The sequence below is a fragment of the Pseudophryne corroboree genome, chromosome 11 (genome assembly GCF_028390025.1).
Source record: "Pseudophryne corroboree isolate aPseCor3 chromosome 11, aPseCor3.hap2, whole genome shotgun sequence".
Classification (NCBI taxonomy): Eukaryota; Metazoa; Chordata; class Amphibia; order Anura; family Myobatrachidae; genus Pseudophryne; species Pseudophryne corroboree.
Genome location: NC_086454.1, coordinates 223,045,203 through 223,072,846, shown reverse-complemented (window position 1 = coordinate 223,072,846; position 27,644 = coordinate 223,045,203). Strand labels below are relative to the sequence as shown.

The window sequence follows — 27,644 nt, the reverse complement described above, 5'->3', positions numbered from 1 at the left end:
CAGACTTGGTGACCAGTGTGGGGGTAAGCGCCGGCTCAGGGTGCCCCTCACAGCGCCGCAACATGTGCCTCTGAACCTTCACAGGAGCGCAGTTAATACTGCACTCCATCCCCGTTGCTGCCATCTTCCCGCCGCCCCCCCCCCCCCCCGCTTGCTGGAGGGGGAGGGGGGGTGCGGTGTCTTACTCACCACTCTTCAGCACTGTTAATGGGGTTGGCGAGCGGCCCCCTGTGGCGGAGAACGATCCGACCCCTCTGGAGCTCAGTGTCCAGTCAGCGGAGATAGTGGCTCAGACCCCACAGGGTGGACACTGCTCCCCCCTTAGTCCCTCGTTGCAGGGAGGCTGTTGCCAACAGCCTCCTGTAAAAAAATAAACTCTGAAAATAACTAACTAGAAATGCTCAGTAGAGCTCCCCTAGCTGTGACCGACTCCTCCGGGCACATTTTCTAAACTGAGTCTGGTAGGAGGGGCATAGAGGGAGGAGCCAGCCCAGACTCTCAAACTCTTAAAGTGCCAATGGCTCCTGGTGGACCCGTCTATACCCCATGGTACTAATGTGGACCCCAGCATCCTCTAAGAGAAAGCCCAATATTGTTCAGCTTGTGTCCCAGTTATATGGTCGATGAAGGTGTAGGAGCCAGACCACCCACAGCTACATTACTAAGCAGCCTCACCCCACCCCCCAGGCAAACCAACCACCACGGCCACACAATTAAGGGGGTAACCCCAGGCAAACCTCTGTCCGGAGCCACCCCCTGGGACCACGCATTGAATCGTACCTAAATAATGCACGATGTGCACATGATGCATCGATGGGATGCAGTCAGTTTACCTCCAATCAAAATCCCGACACCAATTGACCGATGGTCAAAATCCCGACAAGGTCATAATCCCGACATGGACAAAATACCGACATTTAAAATACCGACAAGGCCAAAATACCGACATGAGTTTTTCATGATTTTTTTCATTGAAACCGACTTGTTCATACTTTACCATCCCAGTGGACCTGGAGGGGGAATATAATAGTGTGCCAAGCGCAGCGAGGCACCGTGCCCGAAGCATGGCGAGCGCAGCGAGCCATGCGAGGGGACGCGGTACACTTTATATGGTGTCCGTGTTGACTTATGTCGACATACACCAAAAAAAAAAAAAAAAAAACATGTCGGTATTTTGACCTGTCGGCATTTTACATGTCGGTATTTTGACCTTGTCAGCATTTTACATGTCGGTATTTTGTCCGTCGGGATTTTGACCATCGGTCAATTGGTGTCGGGATTTTGAACGTCGGGATTTTGATTGGAGGTATTTCATACCGATCCCATACCGATCGAGGCATCCAAATATACATGTATTTGTACCTAAAATCGTTCTAGTGTATTGCCAGCTTTAGTCAACCTTCTCTGCTGGCCCTCAAAACCCCAGACTGCCAGGTGCCCACTGAAGCCATGTTAAGTCCCAACCAAAAGAGGTAGCATGAAACCAAGATATCTTTTCTGTTATCCCTCCAAAAACCCAAATAATACGACATGATATTGTTACTCCACCAGGGGTTGTGATTAAGCAAAACAATATTGCATTCCCAAGCTAAATGGGCTGCCGTAAGAAAAAAAAAAAAAAAAGATAGAAGAGATGCTGCATATAGGTGTCATGGAGGAGTCAAAAAGTGAATGGCATAATCCCATTGTGTTGGTACCCAAGCCTTTGGGAGCCCTGAGGTTTTGCATTGATATCAGGAAAATAAATAAAGCCTACCCCAGGGGTGGCCAGACTTTTGGAGTCGGTGATCTACTTTGAAAGCTGAAAAGCTTTTGTGATCTACCTAGGTGGGATAATAAAGGGGCGTGACATAACAAAAAGGTGGGCGTGGTATAACAAAAAAAGGGAAGTAGCCTTGCTGCACAGAGTGTAATGACTGTCTCACGCGAAATAACACATTGGCCCCCATAGGTAAAAACCTCAAACACATATGCCCCCACAGTGCCAGATACACATATGTCCCCACAGTGCCACATATGCCCCCACAGTGCCAGATACAGATATGCCCCCACAGTGCCATGTGCCCACAGTGCCAGATATGCCCCCATAGTGCTGCTCAGTTTTGCGGCTGTGTGGAGAGCGCAGCGCGCGCCTCTCCTGCCTGCCTCTCAGTCTGGTCTCTGGCGGTGAAGGCAGCGTGTATATCTCAAATCAGGCGCCAGCCCGAGAGCTCCGATTGGCTAGCGAACCGGCACCTGATTTGAGCTATACACTCCGCCGTCACTGCCGGAGACCAGACTGAGGGGCAGGGCGGCAGGCGGGAGAGGCGCGCGCTGCGTTCTCCTCGCCTCGTGTGGATGGGCAGAGGATCGCGATCGACTGGTCGCATGTCCGCGATCGACTGTTTGGCCACCCCTGGCCTACCCTATGTCTCAGGTTGATGAGCAAGTAGAAAATTTAGCAAAAAGCAGTTATTTGACTACTCTTGAATTGACAAAACAGTACTGGCAGATATCTTTAACTGATGCTGCCAAGCTGAAAACAGCTTTTTCTACACCACAGAAGTTGTTTCAGTATAAAGTGTTACCCTTTGGTTTGCATGAGGCCCATGCAACTTTTCAGAGGACTATGAAAAAGTTGCTTCGGCCCACAACCCAATAAAGTGGAAGCAGTAGCAACATGGCCTAAGCCAGAACGAAAGTTTCAGCTTATTTCTCGGACTGGTAGGCTATTATCGCAGGTTTATATGTGACTTTGCCACTAGAGCAGCTCTGCTGACTGTTTAAAGAAGCAGGAACCAGACAAAATACACTAGTCCCAGATAGGAAGCTGCTTGGTAGGACTTAAGACGAGCCTTATGTGCAGTACCGGTGTTGCATGCTCCAGAGTTTCTAAAAGTTTATCAAGCAGACTGATGTGTCTGGGACAGGACTGCGTGCAGTCCTTTCCCAGGAGGTAAATGGTGAGGAAAAACCCATGTTGTACTTAAGCCTGAAGTTGTTACCCAGGGAGTAGAAGTACTCAGCTGGGTAACAACTTCTGGCTTAAGTACAAAATGTTTTTTTCCTCACATTTACTTCTTTTATGAACAAGAGTGTTTGGCCATTAAGTGGGCATTGGAGTCCCTAAGGTACTATTTACAGGGGAGAGAATTTCGGCTAGTTAGAGACCATGCACCTCTACAATGGATGAACACAAATAAAGAGTGGAATGCTTGTGTGATCTGCTGGTTGTTGGCTTCACAACCATTTAAATTTGAGTTGCAACACTGCCCTGTTGAGGAACTCTGGAAAGGGGTAGAGAAGGGGTGCTGTTCTGGACAGATGGTAAGCATTAGAGTGTTCACATAAGGAACTGGTAGCTTCACCAGGGTGGTAGAAGCAAAGAGGGAAGGAGTGTGACAAAGACAGCACACATCTGACATGGGTTTAGAGCTGCAGGATTGTGGCTGGAGAGAATCCAGGCCAGATGTTGCTGCAGTTAGTCTGTGTTGAGAAGCAGTTGATTTTTAGCACAAGCCGACAGGTGCCTGCAGAGTTTTAAACACAAGAAGCACTGCTCCTGATGGTGGAAAAGCTGCCCAGTTGATAGGCCAGGGGACAGCTACTGTTAGGTGTCCTGGACTTTAAAGTCCCCTGAAGAATTTGTGTTTGTGCATTTTGAAGACTCTGAACCCTGCTTTGTGTAGCTGACCTGTAAATCCTGTACCTGCTTGTGTAACTGCCTGTGGTTGAAAAATAGGATTTTAATTACCTACCGGTAAATCCTTTTTTCGTAGTCCGTAGAGGATGCTGGGGTCTACATTAGTACCATGGGGTATAGACAGGTCCACTAGGAGCAATTGGCACTTAAAGAGTTTAATATTGTGGGCTGGCTCCTCCCTCTATGCCCCTCCTACCAGACTCAGTATAGATACTGTGCCCGAGGAGACCGACAACTCAGAGAAGGATATTACACAGATAGTGGTAAGATTCACACCAGCTCACACAAACAAGGCAAACCAAGCTAACTAGCCAGAAAACTCAGCAATAGCTGAAAACATTACTGAACAAAGTAATAACGCAGTACTTACCTAAGAACAAAAGCAGTACTGCACCAAGTAACCACTGCAGGATAACGAAACGCTGGGCAGGCGCCCAGCATCCTCTACGGACTACGAGAAAAATATTTACCTGTAGGTAATTAAAATCCTATTTTCTCTAATGTCATAGAGCAGTGTTTCCCAACAACGGTCCTCAAGGCACACTAACAGTCCTGGTTTTAGTGATATCCAGGCTTTAACACAGGTGACTTAATTAGTAGCCGAGTTATTTTGATTTAACCATCTGTGCTGAAGCCTGGATATCACTAAAACATTTACTGTTGGTGTGCTTGAGGACCGCGGTTGGGAATGCCTGTCCTAGAGGATGCTGGGGGTCCACATTAGTACCATGGGAATGTACCAAAGCTCCCAGAACGGGAGGGAGAGCGCGGAGGCTCCTGCAGAACCAACTGACCAAACTTCAGGTCCTCAGCGGCCAAAATATCGAACTTGTAGAACTTTGCAAACGTGTTCAACCCTGACCAAGTAGCCGCTCGGCAAAGCTGTAAAGCCGAAACACCCTGGGCAGCCACCCAGTAGGATCCCACTTTACGAGTAAAGTGGGCCTTAACAGATTTTGGACAGGGCAAGCCTGCCACAGAATAAGCCTGCCGGATAGTGAACCTGATCCAGTGAGAAACCGTCTGCTTAGAAGCAGGACACCCAATCTTGTTGGGATCATAAAGGACAAACAGAGAGTACGACTTTCTGTAAAATTGAAGTCCTCTTCCAGTGCTTAAAGTGGTCCTAAAGAGGTGGTGGAACTCACCCCACGGCGCCCATGTAACAAAGGTATTGTGTGCGCCGTAGGAGCGCGTCGCAAAAAAATGTGTGGTCTCAAAAAGAAAGGGGCGTGGTCACAGAATAGTAATAATGCCCACAGTAGTAGCACCCCGTAATACACATAATGCCCACCACAGTAGCACTTCTTATACAATGTCCACAGTAGTAGTGCTCCTTATGCAATGTCCACTGTACTGCTAGTGCACACAGTGGTAGTGCCCCATATAAGACCCCATAATAGTGGTGCCCCTTATGCAATGCCCGCAATAGTAGTGCCCCTTATGTCCCCAGGAGTGATGCCCCTTATGAAGTGCCCTCTTTACAATGCCCTCATTAGAAGGGCCCCAGTGGTAATGACCCTGTGTAGTATTGCCCCCAGTAGTAAGGTTGCCTGTACTAATGCCCCCAGTCGTTTAGTCCCCTGTAGTTTAGCCCTAGTAGTTATGCCCCCAGAGGTAATGCCCCTGCAGATATGACATAGAGGCAGAGATTGTGCACATACAGGTGAAGCGCTCACCAATTACCATATTAACCCCATGTGTGACATGACGGACAAAATGATAAGGACTAAATACATTCACCCTTAATAGGATGATGATCCTCAATGGTAGATCAAAATGGAATAGTAATTTCCTGGGAAGATCTTTTCCTTCACATACAGGGCACAGGTAGGACTGATATATCCTGAAACAAAAAAGTACCTCTCTTCCCAATATGAATGAGAATTTTAGAGAGGTACTGAAAAATGGCAGACCATAGTGTAGTACAGATTAAAAACACGCACAGGTTTAAAGTTCACGTTCACTAAAAGAGATACTGAAATATCCTTCCTTGATATAAGCATTTATATTGCTGATGGTCAAGTCCAAACCAAGACATACAGGAAAGATACCGATTCAAACAGTTTTATTGATAGGACAAGCCAACATCATGCCAACTGGCTGGACGGAATACCGTTCAGCCAGTTTACAAGAGTTAAGAGAAATTGTACAAATGCTGATATATGTGATCAACAGTTAGATGAACTTTCAGATCGGCTATCACAAAAGGGTTATACATCAAGAACCCTTGATATAGCCAGAAGAAGAGTGGATTGCATTGATAGGGCCAACTTGTTAAAGTTAAAAGAAAAATCCATATCTGATGACGATAAATACAAATGGGCCTTTATTAGTCAGTTTAGTAGGTCTTTTAAAGGAATAGAAAAAATATTCAGTAAAAACTGGAACATCCTCAAACAAGATTCAGTACTAGGTGATGCATTGCCTGAGAAACCCACCTTTATTTACAGGAGAGCACAATCTCTAAAGAATCATTTGGTAAAAAGTAGTTTGGACACAGAGATCAGGTAAAGCATCAGGACTAAAGGTTTTCACCGGTGTGGTGATTGCCTGATGTGCAAAACGGTCAAAGCACCTGTGAGAAAGTTTACTGAATATACTGCTAATGGTCAAACCTATTCCATCAGGGATTTCATCACATGTCATACAAAAAATGTTGTATATGTGCTCGAATGCACCTGTGGACTTGCTTATGTGGGTCGAACAGGAAGAAGTGCTAAGGTGAGGTGGGCCGAGCATATATACAACATTCGTAAAGGTCTAGACACTCACAATGTTTCCTCTCACTTTAAGCGAGTACATAGCTCCAATACTTGTTGTCTGAGGAACTTTTGGGGCATACAAGTGGTATATCAGAAATGGAGAACGAGGGACTTAGAAAAGCGACTTGCGCAGGCTGAGATGAAATCCATACACCGTTTGGGTACCCTTACCCCCAGGGGTCTCAACGGGGATTTCGAATTAAAATGTTTCCTCACCTAGTGCATGTCTTTATAAGCTTCCACTATTATGTATTGCTTCATATATACCTCCAGATATGAGACTGCTAATTTTTGTTTAATTTTTCCGTTTTTGTTTTTTTAATATATGTTAGTCCGGGACTTTGCCTCTATATACATATATGGTGATTTATCTATGGCTGCGGAAAGCAGACCATGGGACGTCCTATTTGATGGGATCTATGAACAGCCGAGTTGTGCGTCTAGGAGGACAGGAAACATCATCGCCTGAGACGCATATGGAACGCAAAATCTATTTCCGGTAACTGCTATTGACATCGTGGAACGCAAGCGCGACTTCCGGTTCCGGCCACTGACGGCAGTGGCGCATGCGCCGCTTCGGGCGTCTGTTGTTTAACGAGACCATTGAGGATCATCATCCTATTAAGGGTGAATGTATTTAGTCCTTATCATTTTGTCCGTCATGTCACACATGGGGTTAATATGGTAATTGGTGAGCGCTTCATCTGTATGTGTACAATCTCTACCTCTATATAATTGTGTTTTTGATGTGTGGGATACACTTCTATTGTGCACACCGATAGCTGCTCACTGAGTTTTGTTGCGCATCCACACCGACATTATCTGTTGTACCCCTGCAGATATGACCCCAGTAGTTTACCCCCACCCCTTTAGTTTAGCCTCCCAGTGGTAATACCCCCCAGTAGTTTGCCTGCTTGTAGTTCAGCCTCCAGCAATAATGCCCCCCTGTAGTTTGCCCCCTTGTAGTTTAGCCCCTGTAGTTATGCCCTCCTGTAGTTAGCCCCTTTGTAGTTTTCCCCCAGTAGCTTTGCCCCCTTGTAGCTAGCCCCAGTAATAATGTCCCCCAGTAGATGCCCCCCCCAGTAGTAATTCCCTCCTGTAGTTTGCCCCCAGTAGTAATGCCCTCCTGTAGTTTGCCCCCAGTAGTAATGCCCTCCTGTAGTTTGCCCCCAGAAGCTTGCCCCCTTGTACTTGGCCCCCAGTAATAATGTCCTCCTGTAGTTGGCCCCCCAGTAGTAATGTCCCCCAGTAGTTTGCCAACCAGTAGATCTCCCCAGTAGTTTGCCCCATGTAGATGCCCCCCCCCCCAGTAGTTTGCCCCCAGTAGATACGCCGCTAAGGAAGAAAACAAACAGACAATCATAATACTTACCGAGCCCCGCTCCCGCATCCACACCGCTGCAGTCCTCTCTCGCCGCCCGCTCCTCGGCACTATGGGAGAGACGTCATGACCTCTCTCCCATAGCGCACACATTGACAACGCCGGAAGCCGGAGCTCACTACTGAGCTCCTGCCTCCGGGCGCCCGCTGGTAACGCAAACTCAGCAGGCGCCCGGCATCTCCCTCCAGCGCTGCACACAGCGGGTTAGGTGAGCCGGAGGAGGCGGACCTGCGTTCCGTTTCCAAGTGGAACTGACGGAACGCAGTTCCGCCCCGTTCCGGCTCACTTTAACCCCTGTCGTCTTCACATAAATCCTCAAAGCCCTCACAACATCCAAGGACTTTGAGGTAATTGAGGAGTCAGTAGCCACTAGCACCACAATAGGTTGGTTCATATGAAAAACCGACACAACCTTTGCAAGGAACTGCCGACGCATCCTGAGATCAGCTCTATCTTTATGGAAAATTAAGTAATGGCTTTTACAAGACAAAGTCCCCAATTCTGACACACGTCGAGCAGAAGCTAAGGCCAACAACATGACAGCCTTCTACGTGAGAAACTTGACCTCAGCCTCCTGTAAAGGCTCAAACCAATCCGACTGCAGGAAATGCAAAACCACGTTAAGATCCCAGGGTGCCGTCGGCACCACAAAGGAGGCTGGATGTGCAGAACCCCTTTCAAAAAAGTCTGAACCTCAGGTAGGGCAGCCAATTGTTTCTGGTAGAAAATGGATAAAGCCAAAATCTGGACCTTTACGGATCCCAAACGCAGGTCCGTATCCACACCTGCTTGCAGGAAGAGGAGAAACCGTCCAAGTTGAAACTCCACCATAGGAAACTTCTTGGATTCACACCAAGAGACATATTTTTTCCAAATGCGATGATGTTTAGACGTTACTCCCTTCCTAGCCTGTATCGGGGTAGGAATAACCTTGCTCGGAATACCCCCTGGTACCGCACAGGATAGTTGGAGTCATGTTGAGGGACAGCGCTCCCTGTCAGCGTCTCAGTCTACGGATCTGCAGAGAGAAAATGGCGCTGGGGAGCTGCTGGTTCCGCTCCGAGAAGCTCCGCCCCCTGAACATGGCTTGTCTTCCCGCACATCTTTATACTGGCCGGAGGTATGGTGCTAGCAGCGTTACCGAGGTCCCTGATAGCCTGAGTGACCAGTTTAGGGTATTTGCGCTGGCTCAGGGTGCCCCTCCTAGCGCCGCACTTCGTACTGCTGAACCTCCGGAGCAGTGCCAGTACAGCGCTCCCACCCTGTTGCCGCCATCACACTCACCACCGGAATCTTCTGGCTCTGTTAGGGGGAGGCGGCATGCTGTGGGAGTGAGCGGTCGCCTCGGGTAGCTAACGATCATCACCCACAGGAGCTCAGTGTCCCGTCAGCGGAGATAGTGGCCATTAACTTCTCTGGGTTGGACACTACTCCCCCCCCCCCCCCCTAAGTCCCACAAAGCAGGGAGTCTGTTGCCAGCACCCTCCCTGTGCCTAAACACTCTTAGAAAAAAAATAAAACCAAAGAAGCTCTAGGAGCTCCCCTAGCTGTGACCGGCTCCTCCGGGCACATTTTCTAAACTGAGTCTGGTAGGAGGGGCATAGAGGGAGGAGCCAGCCCACACTATTAATATCTTAAAGTGCCAATGGCTCCTGGTGGACCAGTCTATACCCCATGGTACTAATGTGGACCCGAGCATCCTCTAGGACGTAAGAGAAATGAGCCTAAAAGTTAATTACGTACACAGCCACTTTGACCGTTTCTCAGAGAATGGGGGTGATATGAGCTAAGAGCAAGGTGAAAGATTTCACCAGGACATTAAAACAATGGAAGATCGCTACCAGGGAAATTGGGATATACATATGCTGGCAGATTACAGCTGGAATTTACGAAGACTGTCCAAACAAAGCCCATTCAAAAATGTCCCACAAAAGCTTCCTAAACTAATTTTATTTTCATTTATGGTTTTGTGGCCGGAGAGCCCCCAGCCACGAGGCAAATGGCCGCCCTGGCACTGAAGGGGTTAATCCCTAGTGCCCGGCGCCATTTGCCAAGACAAAGGGGCTCTTGGCGCCAAATTTGAAATAATGTGGGCGCTAGGCGCCGTGTTTTATAAATGGATAAAAATGTATTTTCTTAGAATGCGCCGTGGTCCCGGACCCCTCCGGAGACCACGGCAGGGAGGACAGCCCCCGGCGCGCTCAGCAGAGTGTGCGCGCCGGGGGAGAGGAGGCAGCCGCTGACCGCCGGAGTCCGGGAGCTCCGCTCCCGGCAGCGGTCAGTGTAGCCCCGGGCGCACTGGAGTGTGCGCGCCGGGGAGAAGGGTGAGCGCTGCGGCTGGGAGCTCGGCTCCCGCTGCAGTGCTCTATGTGAGAGCCGCCGCTGGGGGCCGGGAGCTCTGCTCCCAGCGCCTCAGCACAGCACGGGTGGCCAGCCGCAGCAGCCGGGACGGACGTCCCGGGCTGCTAGCCGGCGAGGGGGGTGCGCTGCAGCCCGGCTCCCCGCCGGACGCTGCAGCGAGGCCACAAGACAGGCACCGCTCAGGGGGGACCGGGCTAGCCGGCTCCCTAGCGGCGTGGGCACATTAGGCGGGCCAGCAGGATGGTGAGCGCTGGGGTCCGGGAGCTACGCTCCCGGCGCCTCAGCGCTGAAACAAGCCAGGGTCACGGCGGCCGGGACAAGTGTCCCGGTCCGCCGGGCTTAGGTACAGGGGGGTGCGCCGCTGCGTGCGGCGAGGCCACTGATTAGTGCCACCCTGGGGGGACAGGGAGAGCCAGCTCCCTGGAACCCCAGAGGCAGAAAAGCAGGCTGGAGGATGGGGGAAGCCAGCCCCATACCTCCAGCACACAGAGAGCCCTCGCAGCCAGGCTGCAGGGCTAGGGAAGGCACTGCAGTGCCTGAGTGTGTAGAGTCTGTGCAGGGCACAGGCTCAGGGTATATTTAAAGAGAAATGTACAGTGTGATTTAAAAATGTAATGTATTTAAAGATAAAATGCACTTACTTGATTGTGTGTCCCAGGAGGGGGGCATCCATAGCTGTGCAGGCTGATGGATTCTCCCAGACCTTTTCCCTAAAAACGGAATGCTTTCCCATCCAGCCTCACAGTTCCAATAGGGACAGGGAGAAAGAGAAGCAGCTTAGCTATAAGACAAGCTGAGTGGTTTCTTGGAGCTCCATGGAGATCAGCCGTAGTGGACCAGAGACCTGGACCGGGGAGCCAGGCTGCCCAGCTCTGGAGCCCAAATCCAGGCTGCAGGCAGTGAGAAGGGGTCCCGGGCAGGTTTCTGGAAGTCAGTTTAGGAGGGAAAACTTCCCCCCAGCCAGACTGAACGGCACCGTGGGAGTAGCCTGCTCTCCCAGATGGGAGAGACAAAGGAGACCGGCCACTCCCCACTGTCCATTGGGGACAATGTTAGGTGTGCATGAGTCCAGAGCATGCACAGCTCATGGGTAAACATTGATTGGTTGTACACCACAGGGCGGGCTTACCCCCTGTGGTAGAGGGTCTTGGAGAGGGATAAAAGGAGGGCAGTTGGCCCATAGGATTGTGTATTGTAACATCTTCTTCTGCTGAAACATCTTAATTGTATGCTGTTGCCCCTAGCAATAGGGAGGAGCCTTTTTAAAGGTTTTTGAGCAATAAACACCTTTGCCTCAAGAAGACTGCTTCATCTTGTGACCAACAGGGTTAGGCCAAACCTAGCCCCGTTCTCCGGCTGTCCAGGGAAGCACCTGACGTCTCCAAGCTCCGCCTTCCGCCAGCTACCGGTAGAGGCCTAGCAAGTGGCTAGTGGGGATTCGTCGACACCGCACAGGTGTGGTAAAGCAGTGCGTCGGCACATACAGAGCAGAACCGTGGTTCCAAACGCCACGGCAGGTTAGGAGTTTGGTGGTGGCAGCGAGAACCCGCCCACAGCGCAGTGGGTGGAGTCAGTAACAGGCGGTTACTGACGGTAAGCGGGAATCCCCTATGTGGTCAGGCCTCGTGCGGCTTGACCTTCCATTCTGTGCGCAGTCAACGGGACGCAGAAGCTGCGAGTGCTTCCGTACAGTATCGTCCTGTCACAGAAATTGGTGGCATAGTGGTGGGATAATCCCAGGCGGCTTTTCATCACCCGATTGGAGAAGCCGAGTTACTCAGGAGAGGAGTAACTGCAGCGCAGGAGGACGCACAAGATGGCGGAATTCAGCGGAATGTCCAAGGAGGATCTGGAGATCGTATGCCAGGGGAAGGGTGTGGAAATCCCTTCCAACGCGTCCAGGAGCGTCATGCAGGCGGCGCTCAGGAGCTGGGAGGAGTCTCATCGGGCGGAGGTGGAAAGCACTGACGGCGTCAGCATCGCAGAGGACGACCCAACAGTGGACCTTCGCACAGGACCGGTGAGATCCACAAGCCCCGCCCTCTCTCACAACAGCCATGTTTCCCAGCAATCCCTAGCAGGGCCAGGATCCCAACGTCCCAGGGGGGGCGACCCGGATACCCTAGCAGATCGGCTAGCGGAATTGGGGGAAAGGGCAACGGAGCAAGAACGCATGCTTGTCATCCGGATGTGGCATGCGGAGCGGGCACCACAGGCCGTGGTACCCCGGGAGCCGTTGTCAGCTGTTGTACACAGATCAGGACGAGTTCAGTTTGCCAAGTTTGCAGACAGTGATGGGGACATTGATGGACATTTGCAAGTCTTTGAGAGGACTTGTAAACTACATGATCTACCCAAGTCAGAGTGGGTGAGACACCTTGTGCCCACTCTGCATGGAGAGGCCTTGGAGGCCTATCGAGGAGTGGCGACGGAGGACTGTGGGAACTACGACGAAGTCGAGAAGGCCCTCCTCCAGCGATTCTTCATCACTCCCGAGTCTTACAGGAAGAAATTCAGAGACTTGCCTAAGAATCCTAGCAGTTCGCCACCCAGCTGCGGCAGTACGTGGTGAAGTGGGTGAAGGATTCGGAAGCCACTACATGGGACGCACTGATCGACCTGATCTGCAGGGAGCAGTTCTACCGCAGGGCGCCCCAGAAGTGAAGGAGTGGGTGCTAGATCGGGAGCCACCCAGCTTAAAGATGGCTGCCCAGTTAGCAGACAAATATGTGGCAATTCGGCCGCAGGGGCAGAAGCGCCCAACCAGCAGCCAACCCCAAAAGACTGTACCACCAGGGGGACACCCCTCTTCAGCTCATCGCCCCCCAAAGCAAGCATCTTCCAACCCGGGTGCTTTTGGCCAGCAACCGCCCCGCAGTGCCCCTGCCAGTAATCAGAGGCCATCGGAGCCACGCCTGGACAAAAAGTGCTATGGCTGTGGGAAGATCGGACATCTGAGGATGAACTGTCCTGCATCCCAAGCACCCCAGACTCGTGCCCCAAATCCGAGTGCTGGAGCCCGGATTGCTTGCTTAACCCGGGAAGATGAGCTTCCAGAGACTGTACCCCCTCCAGTCAGTCCGATGGAGTGTGGCAAGAAACAGGTGGACTCCACGGAAAGAGTCACCTGTATGGCTAAGAAGCCCCCACCAAATATGTGGCGGCACCTGCAGCCGGTCCAAGTGGGATCCCTGCAGGGCGAAGGCTTAAGAGACTCTGGGGCCTCCATAACCGTTGTAAGCCCCCACCTGGTCGACCCTGCTGCCGTACTGCAGGGTTGCACTGCAAAAGTTACCGTGGCCGATGGGCTAGAGCGAGAAGTGCCCATGGCCAGAGTCTACCTCGACTGGGGAGCTGGACAAGAGCTAAGAGATGTTGCCGTAATGGATGGCCTCCCAACTGATGTCGTCTTGGGGAATGATCTCGGTGGAGGGATCGTTACTGCCTTCGCGAACGCCATCACCCGGAGTCAAGCGGCCAGACTACAGTCTTCATCGTCTCTGCCAGCCCCGCCCAGCCCAGAGGAAAAGACCCTAGCGGCTGAACAACCGCCAACCACAGCGTCAGCCATCCCAGAGGAAAAGACCACAGCGGCCAGATCAGCACATCTGCCCCTTGCCTCTGGTGGGCCTACGTCCCCTAGCAACGCAGAGGATGTCGGTTCCAGTTTGCTGAATCCTGTGCGGGTGCCCAGTGATGCTCCTGTCCCTAGTGGTTTGCCAACTCCGGCGGTGAGTATGAGTGACTACCCCGACCCTACCATGACTGACCCCAACTTGACTGACCCCAATATTCCCCCTGTAGAGTGTCCAAACCTAGGAGAAAGTGAGGGCCGCAGGCAGGAGTTTAGGGAAGCTCAGCTCTCTGACCCATCCCTGGAAGGCATGAGGCGCCAAGCTGGCCGCGGCCTTGCTGGGATGGGGGCAGGGAGTGTGACCTGGTGGAAACGGTTACTGTACCGGGTAGCCAAGGTAGAGGGGGATAGGCCAGTGCGGGAGAAAGTTCAACTGGTGGTTCCCAGGAGCTTTCGGGAGCAACTGATGTCAGTTGCCCATGAAATTCCTTTGGCGGGACACCTGGGGAGGGACCGAACACTGAGGCGCCTGACGCAGAACTTTTTTTGGCCCGGAGTGTCGGATGACGTCCGGACCTACTGTAAGTCCTGTGATGTGTGCCAACGGCTTGGACGCCCCAGTGCTCGGGCTCCCCTGAGGTCTTTGCCAATAGTCAGGGAACCTTTCCAACGAGTGGCCGTGGACATAGTCGGTCCCCTACCTGTGCCCAGTAGATCGGGGAAGAGATACATCCTCACCGTGGTGGATTATGCTACCCGGTATCCAGAGGCTGTGGCTCTGTCCGCCATCACTGCGGAAAAGGTAGCGGACGCTCTGCTAGGCATATTTAGTAGAGTAGGGTTCCCCAGTGAGATCCTAACCGATCAAGGGACGCAGTTCATGAGTGATCTGGTCCAGTGTCTCTGGGCGAAGTGCGGGGTGCGCCAACTCCGCACTGCCCCCTATCATCCCCAGACTAACGGACTTTGCGAGAGATTCAATGGCACTCTGAAGCAGATGCTACGGGCATTTGTGACTTCGGAGGGAGGAGACTGGGAGCGATACCTGCCGCACCTCCTGTTTGCATATCGGGAGGTGCCCCAGGAGTCAACCGGATTCTCGCCCTTCGAGTTACTATATGGCCGCAGAGTCCGTGGACCTCTTGACCTGTTCCGGGAGGCTTGGGAGGGGGAGCTGATCCACCAGGATGAGTCCGTGGTGGAGTATGTGTTGAAGCTCAGAGATCGGTTAGAGAATCTCATGGGACTAGCGCAAGCGAATCTTGCGGAAGCACAGACCAAGCAGAAGACTTGGTATGACCAGGGCGCGCGTGCTCGGGTCTTTGGAGTAGGGCAGAAGGTGCTGGTTCTGGTGCCCACACGTCAGAACAAGCTCCAGGCTGCCTGGGCGGGACCGTACACGGTTGCAAAACGCCTAAGCGACATCACCTACGTGGTGTCATTTGACAGCGATGGTAGGAGGCAGCGTACCTACCATATAAACATGTTGAAGGCATACCACGAGCGTGTGGAGTCGGTAGCCGCTGTGTGCTGCCTGCCGATGGAGGAACCAGGAAAAGATCCCATTCCTGACCTCCTCGCGGATGCCAAGGGTGAGGGTGGTGTAGAGGAAGTTAGCTGGAGCAGTGAGCTTGGTAACCACAAGAGGGAGCAGCTGGAGTCAGTGCTGCTGTCCTTTGAGGCCCAGTTCAGCAGGAAGCCCGGCCTGACTTCCCTACGTGCCCATCATGTAGACACTGGTGAGCATAGGCCGATTCGGCAACCCGCGTATCGGGTCTCACCAGAGGCGCAGGCGAGTATCTACCAAGAGGTGCAGGAGATGTTAGCGCTAGGCGTAATCACGCGCTCCAACAGTCCCTGGGCCGCCTCTGTTGTACTGGTTCCCAAGAAGGACCGGACAACCAGGTTCTGCGTAGACTACCGCCGGTTGAACGAAGTAACCAAATCCGACGCCTATCCCCTACCCCGCATTGACGCACTGTTAGACGAGCTGGCTGGGGCGAAGTACATCTCTACATTCGATCTGAGCAAGGGGTATTGGCAGATACCAATGACTCCCGAGGCTCAGGAACGGTCCGCCTTCATCACCTCCTTTGGCTTGTTTGAGTTCAAAACGATGCCATTCGGGATGAAGAATGCGCCAGCCACCTTCCAGAGTGTGGTCGATGACCTGCTGAAGGGGTTCCGAGAGTTCGCCCAGGCCTACTTGGATGACATTGCTGTCTTCAGCCGAACCTGGGAAGAGCACCTGGGCCATGTGGGGTTGGTGTTAGAGAGGATTCGGTGGGCAGGTCTGACCATCAGGGCAGACAAGTGCCAAATGGGGATGACAGAGGTACAGTACCTGGGGCACCGTGTGGGGGGAGGTAAGGTGAAGCCTGAACCAGCGAAGGTGGAGGCGATCCGCGACTGGCCCCGGCCCACAACCCAGAGACAGGTCCTGGCTTTCTTAGGGATCGCAGGATACTACAGACGTTTTGTCCCTGACTTTAGTTCTGTGGCCAAACCCCTGACTGATCTGACTAAGAAGAAACTCCCCAAGATAGTTGACTGGACGACCGCATGTGAGTTGGCATTCCAGTCGTTGAAAACTGCTCTAGTACAAGCCCCAGTACTGATGGCGCCGGACTATAGTAAAAACTTTGTTGTACAAACTGATGCGTCACAGTACGGACTCGGGGCAGTACTGAGCCAGGAGGGGCCGGATGGGCAGGAGCACCCTGTGGCCTATTTGAGCAGAAAGCTGCTACCGCGGGAGGTGGGGTATGCCACAATTGAAAAGGAGTGTTTGGCTATTGTTTGGGCTGTGAAGAAGCTTCAGCCCTATTTGTATGGCCGCCATTTTACGGTGGTAACGGACCACAATCCATTACGGTGGCTCCAACACACCACGGGGGAAAACGGCAGACTGTTGCGGTGGAGCCTTGCTCTTCAGGTTTATGACTTCCATATTATCCACAAGCAAGGCAAGGCTCATAGCAATGCAGATGGACTGTCACGACAGGAGGAGCCTGAACCCCCAAAGAACTCCCGGTAACCTCGTTAAGGACTGCGGGACCAGGACCCAAATCGTTGGGACATGGGTCCCTGGTTGACCCGCTTGAATGGGGGGGGAGGAGTGTGGCCGGAGAGCCCCCAGCCACGAGGCAAATGGCCGCCCTGGCACTGAAGGGGTTAATCCCTAGTGCCCGGCGCCATTTGCCAAGACAAAGGGGCTCTTGGCGCCAAATTTGAAATAATGTGGGCGCTAGGCGCCGTGTTTTATAAATGGATAAAAATGTATTTTCTTAGAATGCGCCGTGGTCCCGGACCCCTCCGGAGACCACGGCAGGGAGGACAGCCCCCGGCGCGCTCAGCAGAGTGTGCGCGCCGGGGGAGAGGAGGCAGCCGCTGACCGCCGGAGTCCGGGAGCTCCGCTCCCGGCAGCGGTCAGTGTAGCCCCGGGCGCACTGGAGTGTGCGCGCCGGGGAGAAGGGTGAGCGCTGCGGCTGGGAGCTCGGCTCCCGCTGCAGTGCTCTATGTGAGAGCCGCCGCTGGGGGCCGGGAGCTCTGCTCCCAGCGCCTCAGCACAGCACGGGTGGCCAGCCGCAGCAGCCGGGACGGACGTCCCGGGCTGCTAGCCGGCGAGGGGGGTGCGCTGCAGCCCGGCTCCCCGCCGGACGCTGCAGCGAGGCCACAAGACAGGCACCGCTCAGGGGGGACCGGGCTAGCCGGCTCCCTAGCGGCGTGGGCACATTAGGCGGGCCAGCAGGATGGTGAGCGCTGGGGTCCGGGAGCTACGCTCCCGGCGCCTCAGCGCTGAAACAAGCCAGGGTCACGGCGGCCGGGACAAGTGTCCCGGTCCGCCGGGCTTAGGTACAGGGGGGTGCGCCGCTGCGTGCGGCGAGGCCACTGATTAGTGCCACCCTGGGGGGACAGGGAGAGCCAGCTCCCTGGAACCCCAGAGGCAGAAAAGCAGGCTGGAGGATGGGGGAAGCCAGCCCCATACCTCCAGCACACAGAGAGCCCTCGCAGCCAGGCTGCAGGGCTAGGGAAGGCACTGCAGTGCCTGAGTGTGTAGAGTCTGTGCAGGGCACAGGCTCAGGGTATATTTAAAGAGAAATGTACAGTGTGATTTAAAAATGTAATGTATTTAAAGATAAAATGCACTTACTTGATTGTGTGTCCCAGGAGGGGGGCATCCATAGCTGTGCAGGCTGATGGATTCTCCCAGACCTTTTCCCTAAAAACGGAATGCTTTCCCATCCAGCCTCACAGTTCCAATAGGGACAGGGAGAAAGAGAAGCAGCTTAGCTATAAGACAAGCTGAGTGGTTTCTTGGAGCTCCATGGAGATCAGCCGTAGTGGACCAGAGACCTGGACCGGGGAGCCAGGCTGCCCAGCTCTGGAGCCCAAATCCAGGCTGCAGGCAGTGAGAAGGGGTCCCGGGCAGGTTTCTGGAAGTCAGTTTAGGAGGGAAAACTTCCCCCCAGCCAGACTGAACGGCACCGTGGGAGTAGCCTGCTCTCCCAGATGGGAGAGACAAAGGAGACCGGCCACTCCCCACTGTCCATTGGGGACAATGTTAGGTGTGCATGAGTCCAGAGCATGCACAGCTCATGGGTAAACATTGATTGGTTGTACACCACAGGGCGGGCTTACCCCCTGTGGTAGAGGGTCTTGGAGAGGGATAAAAGGAGGGCAGTTGGCCCATAGGATTGTGTATTGTAACATCTTCTTCTGCTGAAACATCTTAATTGTATGCTGTTGCCCCTAGCAATAGGGAGGAGCCTTTTTAAAGGTTTTTGAGCAATAAACACCTTTGCCTCAAGAAGACTGCTTCATCTTGTGACCAACAGGGTTAGGCCAAACCTAGCCCCGTTCTCCGGCTGTCCAGGGAAGCACCTGACGTCTCCAAGCTCCGCCTTCCGCCAGCTACCGGTAGAGGCCTAGCAAGTGGCTAGTGGGGATTCGTCGACACCGCACAGGTGTGGTAAAGCAGTGCGTCGGCACATACAGAGCAGAACCGTGGTTCCAAATGCCACGGCAGGTTAGGAGTTTGGTGGTGGCAGCGAGAACCCGCCCACAGCGCAGTGGGTGGAGTCAGTAACAGGCGGTTACTGACGGTAAGCGGGAATCCCCTATGTGGTCAGGCCTCGTGCGGCTTGACCTTCCATTCTGTGCGCAGTCAACGGGACGCAGAAGCTGCGAGTGCTTCCGTACAGTATCGTCCTGTCACAGGTTTCATTTTATTATTTTGAAGAAAAGGTGTTATTTGAGTTACTATAGTGTTACTGTAACGTTAGTATGTTTTATTGATGTCACTCAAATATTCTAGAAAAAAATTTTAGACTATGTTTAACATTTTGTGTTTTATTATGTGGATCATAGGCCTAATATGAAATAGGGTAACACAAATCAGACGATTTTTATATCTCAAAAATTAGAGCTGATAGGCGAAAATTTATTTGAAATTTGAAATCAGCAAACCAATATACATAAAATCAGCTCAAAAATCCTCGGCACGAAAACACATGTTGGGCTGTGTTATCTATATAATTGACAGTAGGATTACCATATATTATGCCCTTGTTTTGCTTCAAAAGATGTTTGTATTGCCCACACATAGATTAACTAATACCGCTTTCACATCGCAAACCCTGCTTCTGAAACGGTTCTTTAAACGGTTCTTAAAACAGGTCTGAGCAGTTAAACCCCCTTCACATCGCATGTTGTAACTGGTATATTACCGTTTCATTACCGTTTTGGTACCTTTCACACTGAACCCGTTTCAACCATAGAAAACAGTGGTTGTCATTTTAAATGGACTTTTCTGGCCAGCACATTATTAATAATTAATAATTATTTATTAATAATTTGGCTAGTCGTACGATGGAACCCAGCAGCTTCAAGCATCTTTACCATGTTTTTGTAGATTACTGCATCCTTCACTGTCCCAGTGATTTGTCTAGCAATTTCTTCATCCCCTCTCATCCTAAACTGTTCCCTAACCTCCTCATCACTCCAATTTAGCATTTTAAACTGTATTCTTTATAATAAAATGCTTCTTAACTCTCATGTGTTTCCTCCAGTTTATTTCCTGCTTCTGCCTGGTGACATCACGCATAGAGACAGCCTATCATCTTCTGTGGTTTGGAAATACCGTTTCTGAGCCTTTCACATTGCACAATAAAACGGGTCTGAACCGTGTAGGACCCTGCTTTTTAACAGTTTTAAAATAAGAATTTACTCACCGGTAATTCTATTTCTCGTAGTCCGTAGTGGATGCTGGGGACTCCGTCAGGACCATGGGGAATAGTGGCTCCGCAGGAGACAGGGCACAAAATTAAAAGTTTGACCACTAGGTGGTGTGCACTGGCTCCTCCCCCTATGACCCTCCTCCAAGCCTCAGTTAGGATACTGTGCCCGGACGAGCGTACACAATAAGGAAGGATTTTGAATCCCGGGTAAGACTCATACCAGCCACACCAATCACACTGTACAACTTGTGATCTGAACCCAGTTAACAGTATGATAACCGAAAAGAGCCTCTGAAACGATGGCTCCCAACAATAATAACCCGATTTTTGTAACAATAACTATGTACAATTATTGCAGACAATCCGCACTTGGGATGGGCGCCCAGCATCCACTACGGACTACGAGAAATAGAATTACCGGTGAGTAAATTCTTATTTTCTCTGACGTCCTAAGTGGATGCTGGGGACTCCGTCAGGACCATGGGGATTATACCAAAGCTCCCAAACGGGCGGGAGAGTGCGGATGACTCTGCAGCACCGAATGAGAGAACTCCAGGTCCTCCTTAGCCAGGGTATCAAATTTGTAGAATTTTACAAATGTGTTCTCCCCTGACCACGTAGCTGCTCGGCAGAGTTGTAATGCCGAGACCCCTCGGGCAGCCGCCCAAGAGGAGCCCACCTTTCTTGTAGAGTGGGCATTGACAGATTTAGGCTGTGGCAGGCCTGCCACAGAATGCGCAAGTTGAATTGTGCTACAAATCCAACGAGCAATCGTCTGCTTAGACGCAGGAGCACCCAGCTTGTTGGGTGCATACAGTATAAACAGCGAGTCAGACTTCCTGACTCCAGCCGTCCTTGAAATATATATTTTTAATGCTCTGACAACGTCCAGCAACTTGGAGTCCTCCAAATCGCTAGTAGCCGCAGGCACCACAATAGGCTGGTTCAGGTGAAACGCTGACACCACCTTAGGGAGAAACTGAGGACGCGTCCGCAGTTCTGCCCTGTCCGAATGGAAAATCAGATATGGGCTTTTGTACGATAAAGCCGCCAATTCTGACACTCTCCTGGCCGAAGCCAGGGCCAGTAGCATGGTTACTTTCCATGTAAGATATTTCAAATCCACCGATTTGAGTGGCTCAAACCAATGGGATTTGAGAAAATCCAAAACTACATTGAGATCCCACGGTGCCACTGGAGGCACAACCGGGGGCTGTATATGTAGTACTCCTTTGACAAAAGTTTGGACTTCAGGAACTGAAGCCAATTCTTTCTGGAAGAAAATCGACAGGGCCGAAATTTGAACCTTAATGGACCCCAATTTGAGGCCCATAGACAATCCTGTTTGCAGGAAATGTAGGAATCGACCCAGTTGAAATTCCTCCGTGGGGGCCTTCCTGGCCTCACACCACGCAACATATTTTCTCCAAATGCGGTGATAATGTTGTGCGGTCACTTCCTTCCTGGCTTTAATCAGGGTAGGGATGACTTCCTCTGGAATGCCTTTTTCCTTTAGAATCCGGCGTTCAACCGCCATGCCGTCAAACGCAGCCGCGGTAAGTCTTGGAATAGACAAGGTCCCTGCTGAAGCAGGTCCCTTCTTAGAGGTAGAGGCCACGGATCTTCCGTGAGCATCTCCTGAAGTTCCGGGTACCAAGTCCTTCTTGGCCAATCCGGAGCCACGAGTATCGTTCTTACTCCCCTTTGCCGTATAATTCTCAGTACCTTGGGTATGAGAGGCAGAGGAGGGAACACATACACTGACTGGTACACCCATGGTGTTACCAGAGCGTCCACAGCTATTGCCTGAGGGTCTCTTGACCTGGCGCAATACCTGTCCAGTTTTTTGTTGAGGCGGGACGCCATCATGTCCACCATTGGTCTTTCCCAACGGACCACAATCATGCGGAAGACTTCTGGATGAAGTCCCCACTCTCCCGGGTGAAGATCGTGTCTGCTGAGGAAATCTGCTTCCCAGTTGTCCACTCCCGGGATGAACACTGCTGACAGTGCTATCACATGATTTTCCGCCCAGCGAAGAATCCTTGCAGCTTCTGCCATTGCCCTCCTGCTTCTTGTGCCGCCCTGTCTGTTTACGTGGGCGACTGCCGTGATGTTGTCCGACTGGATCAACACCGGCTGACCCTGAAGCAGAGGTTTTGCCAGGCTTAGAGCGTTGTAGATTGCTCTTAGTTCCAGTATATTTATGTGAAGAGACGTCTCCAGGCTTGACCACACGCCCTGGAAGTTTCTTCCCTGTGTGACCGCTCCCCAGCCTCTCAGGCTGGCATCCGTGGTCACTAGGACCCAGTTCTGTATGCCGAATCTGCGGCCCTCTAACAGATGAGCACTCTGCAACCACCATAGCAGAGACACCCTTGTCCTTGGCGACAGGTTTATCCGCTGATGCATCTGCAGATGCGATCCGGACCACTTGTCCAGCAGATCCCACTGAAAAATTCGTGCATGGAATCTGCCGAATGGAATCGCTTCGTAAGAAGCCACCATTTTTCCCAGGACTCATGTGCATTGATGCACAGACACTTTTCCTGGTTTTAGGAGGTTCCTGACGAGTTCGGATAACTCCCTGGCTTTCTCCTCCGGAAGAAACACCTTTTTCTGAACAGTGTCCAGAATCATCCCTAGGAACAGCAAACGTGTCGTCGGGATCAGTTGGGATTTTGGAAAATTCAGAATCCACCCGTGCTGTTGGAGCACTACTTGGGGTAGTGCTACTCCGACCTCCAGCTGTTCTCTGGACCTTGCCCTTATCAGGAGATCGTCCAAGTAAGGGATAATTAATACGCCTTTTCTTCGAAGAAGGATCATCATTTCGGCCATTACCTTGGTAAAGACCCGGGGTGCCGTGGACAATCCAAACGGCAGCGTCTGAAACTGATAATGACAGTTTTGTACCACGAACCTGAGGTACCCTTGGTGTGAAGGGCAAATTGGGACATGGAGGTAAGCATCCTTGATGTCCAAGGACACCATAAAGTCCCCTTCTTCCAGATTCGCTATCACTGCTCTGAGTGACTCCATCTTGAACTTGAATTTTTGTATGTACAGGTTCAGAGATTTCAGATTTAGAATAGGTCTTACCGAGCCGTCCGGCTTCGGTACCACAAATAGCGTGGAGTAATACCCCTTTCCCTGTTGTAAAAGGGGTACCTTGACTATCACCTGCTGAGAATACAGCTTGTGAATGGCTTCCAATACCGTCGCCCTGTCGGAGGGAGACGTTGGCAAAGCAGACTTTAGGAACCGGCGAGGGGGAGACGTCTCGAATTCCAACCTGTAACCCTGAGATACTACCTGCAGGATCCAGGGGTCCACCTGCGAGTGAGCCCACTGTGCGCTGAAATTCTTGAGGCGACCCCCCACCGCCCCTGAGTCCGCTTGTAAGGTCCCAGCGTCATGCTGCTTGCTGCAGTCTCTTACCCTTTCCCTCGGGGCAGATATGAATGTCCTTTTGCCCGCTTGTTCTTATAGGAACGAAAGGACTGCGGCTGAAAAGACTGCGTCTTTTTCTGCTGGGAGGTGACCCGAGGTAAAAAGGTGGATTTCCCGGCTGTTGCCGTGGCCACCAAATCCGATAAACCGACCCCAAATAATTCCTCCCCTTTATACGGCAATACTTCCATATGCCGTTTGGAATCCGCATCACCTGACCACTGTCGCGTCCATAAACTTCTTCTGGCAGATATGGACATCGCACTTACTCTTGATGCCAGAGTGCAAATATCCCTCTGTGCATCACGCATATAAAGAAATGCATCCTTTAAATGCTCTATAGTCAATAAAATATTGTCCCTATCCAGGGTATCAATATTTTCAGTCAGTGATTCCGACCAAGCCACCCCAGCACTGCACATCCAGGCTGAGGCGATTGCTGGTCGCAGTATAACACCAGTATGTGTGTATATACTTTTTAGTGTATTCTCCAGCCTCCTATCAGCTGGGTCCTTGAGGGCGGCCGTTTCTGGAGACGGTAACGCCACTTGTTTTGATAAGCGTGTGAGCGCCTTATCTACCCTAGGGGGTGTTTCCCAGCGCGCCCTAACCTCTGGCGGGAAAGGGTATAACGCCAATAACTTCTTTGAAATTAGCAGTTTTCTATCGGGGGTAACCCACGCTTCATCACACACTTCATTCAATTCCTCTGATTCAGGAAAAACTACAGGTAGTTTTTTCACACCCCACATAATACCCCATTTTGTGGTACTTGCAGTATCAGAGATATGCAAAGCCTCCTTCATTGCCGTGATCATATAACGTGTGGCCCTACTGGAAAATACGTTTGTTTCTTCACCGTCGACACTAGATTCGGTGTCGGTGTCTGTGTCGACCGACTGAGGTAAAGGGCGTTTTACAGCCCCTGACGGTGTTTGAGTCGCCTGGACAGGTACTAACTGGTTTGCCGGCCGTCTCATGTCGTCAACCGACTTTTGCAGCGTGCTGACACTATCACGTAATTCCATAAACAAAGCCATCCATTCCGGTGTCGACTCCCTAGGGGGTGACATCACCATTACAGGCAATTGCTCCGCCTCCACGCCAACATCGTCCTCATACATGTCGACACACACGTACCGACACACAGCAGACACACAGGGAATGCTCTGATAGAAGACAGGACCCCACTAGCCCTTTGGGGAGACAGAGGGAGTGTTTGCCAGCACACACCCAAGCGCTATAAATATATAGGGACAACCTTAAATAAGTGTGTTCCCCTTATAGCAGCTTAAATATTATTAATATCGCCAAATAAGTGCCCCCCCTCTCTGTTTTTACCCTGTTTCTGTAGTGCAGTGCAGGGGAGAGCCTGGGAGCCTTCCTAGCAGCGGAGCTGTGTAGGAAAATGGCGCTGTGTGCTGAGGAGAATAGGCCCCGCCCCCTTTTCGGCGGGCTTCTTCTCCCGTTTTTCTGACAACCTGGCAGGGGTTAAATACATCCATATAGCCCCAGAGGCTATATGTGATGTATTTTTAGCCAGAATAGGTAATTTCATTGCTGCCCAGGGCGCCCCCCCCAGCGCCCTGCACCCTCGGTGACCGTTGGTGTGAAGTGTGCCGAGAGCAATGGCGCACAGCTGCAGTGCTGTGCGCTACCTCATGAAGACTGAGAAGTCTTCAGCCGCCGGTTTCTGGACCTCTTCTCTCTTCGGCATCTGCAAGGGGGTCGGCGGCGCGGCTCCGGTGACCCATCCAGGCTGTACCTGTGATCGTCCCTCTGGAGCTAGTGTCCAGTAGCCTAAGAAGCCAATCCATCCTGCACGCAGGTGAGTTCACTTCTTCTCCCCTAAGTCCCTTGTTGCAGTGAGCCTGTTGCCAGCAGGACTCACTGAAAATAAAAAACCTAACAAACTTTTTCTAAGCAGCTCTTTAGGAGAGCCACCTAGATTGCACCCTGCTCGGACGGGCACAAAAACCTAACTGAGGCTTGGAGGAGGGTCATAGGGGGAGGAGCCAGTACACACCACCTAGTGGTCAAACTTTTAATTTTGTGCCCTGTCTCCTGCGGAGCCGCTATTCCCCATGGTCCTGACGGAGTCCCCAGCATCCACTTAGGACGTCAGAGAAAATACCAGTAATCTGTAACCAGTAAATTCAAAGTGACCCTTTCACACCGCAGCTAAAACCGTTTTGGAAGGCTTTCAGATTTGTTCATAACGAACTGGCAGTGGACTCATGGTAGATGCTAGAACCAAGTGGGCTAAAGGACCGCTGACGTCAGGGGGAAGAGCTAGGCTGGCGGGATAGTACTTTCAGCATCCAAGCCACCAAGTACTCCCTTTAGTAACCCGGGTACCATGTTCGGGCCTTGCTCCTCCCCCTGGTGACATCAGAGGTCCTTCCCCAACTTGGTTCTAGCCATAACCGTGGACTCATATTCCCTGTCCACTTCACAAGAATATGCATTCACCATTTCAGATCACAAATCGAATACATAATCCAAGAACAATGTACACATTAGATTTATGAGGACACATTTTGTAAAATAGTGCATGTACTAGAACATCTATGCTAGATGCTATTAGCAGACTGTCATATTGCAGCTTTTATTAGTCAACAACCATATTCCTAAAATTGGATAAGAGAAATGTTGCTCTGGATTAATACGCATCATTGTAGTATTTGCACCATGTTATAATTCACAGTATGGGAACAGAAAAAATTAGTTCAAACAATGCCATCTAGTACTGCACTCTGACTTTAATTCTGCCTGGGCTTCGACCCTGGTCGCTACCAGGGTTATTCCCGGATCCGATCTAGGTTGCCTGCTGTGTAACATACCTTTCACACCAAAATCCCAGGTTTAACCAGGCTTTGGAACACAGCTCCAACCCAAGATAGACCCTTTCCATACTGCGGCATGGATGCAGTGTTAAATCTTCTGCTGGCACCAAGGATTTTTTTTAGGAGTTACACCCCAGGTGCAACCCATGTTCAAAAACCTGGGAAAAAAACAAAGCAGGTTCTAAGCCCTGGCTTCTATATGAATGTGGTATTAATAACTTAAAAATAATTGCATCTGGAAATCCATTGTTGTCCTAGACTTTCAACTATTAGTATATACTACTTTTGTACTGGCAAAACAATATTTCCAGAAGCCATGGTGCCCCAGTGTATTTAGAAGTATACAAACATAAAACTGATTTATCTACCTAAAACTCATGCCTAGAATGTGACACAACACATATCCAGCAACACTATAGTAACAGTCATTAACGCAAAATACAGCACTGAACAAGCCCTCATCTAACGAACACTGACACCATCCTGAGCTTCCTATCTGTGTGTCACTGCACTATGGGGACCAGAGAGTAAATACACTGTGCATTCCTGACCGGAGCCGCCGGTAGATCATTGTCACCAGCACACATATGCGGGAAGGGGAGGAGTACTATACGTGACCCGGCTTACGAACGGGCCTCACCTGCAGTCTCGTCCCTCAGCCAACATCTGACCCCGCAGACACCACTTTCTTCGCAGACCAGAAACCTGACAACAAGTCCCCAGTGATCTCACAGATTCGCCTTGGACTTCAGAAACCGGAAGTTGTGTGACGTCAGGTTTTCTCCCACGGAGCTGAATGGAGTCATGGCAACAGCACCATAGAGTTCCTGGCGCATGCGAGAGAAGCCGGCTAGTGCCTGCGTGACCTCAGAACGGAAGTTGCCGCGCGGCGCGCGCTGTGCGTATTTATTTTTCATGTTAATTTAAGGGACCCGAGTTAGTATAATGTACAGTATATCAGTATATGTATGTGCATACCTTCCAATATGACCGTCTCCAGGAGGGACAACATTCTCTGGTTCTGGACTTTTAATTTATGATTGATATCACCTGTTTTCAGCAGGTTAATGGATAAGAAAGGTGTTTCAGCACATGTGATGGCAATCATAAATTAAGAGGGAAGTCCAGAAACAGCATTCTGTCCCTCCTGGCGAGGGTCATGTTGGGAGGTATGGTATGTGTTCAACTTCAGAACATGTGCAAAACCACCAGCGGGATCTGCAGCCACAGTTGTTCAGAACATTAAACTTGTTCAGAACTTTAAAAACGTGGCTATTAAACTGCTAGCTTCGGGAGTCCAATGTTGTGAACTTAACCATATTTCTCTGACGTCCTAGTGGATG

The 27,644-nt window shown here is 51.3% G+C and overlaps 1 protein-coding gene across 3 annotated transcripts in view; it reads right to left on the bottom strand.

The window, feature by feature from the left end:
- Positions 1 to 27,181, bottom strand: part of PSKH1 (protein serine kinase H1) — a 172,136-nt gene extending 144,955 nt beyond the window's left edge. The window contains exons 1-2 of one of the 3 annotated variants that reach the window (XM_063945275.1): positions 26,942 to 27,181; positions 26,299 to 26,459 (exon numbers count right to left, since the gene is read on the bottom strand). The gene's annotated coding sequence lies outside the window, so the exon portion shown is untranslated. The other 2 variants (XM_063945274.1, XM_063945276.1) reach the window with 2 other exon arrangements.
- Positions 27,182 to 27,644: the final 463 nt, after the last annotated feature.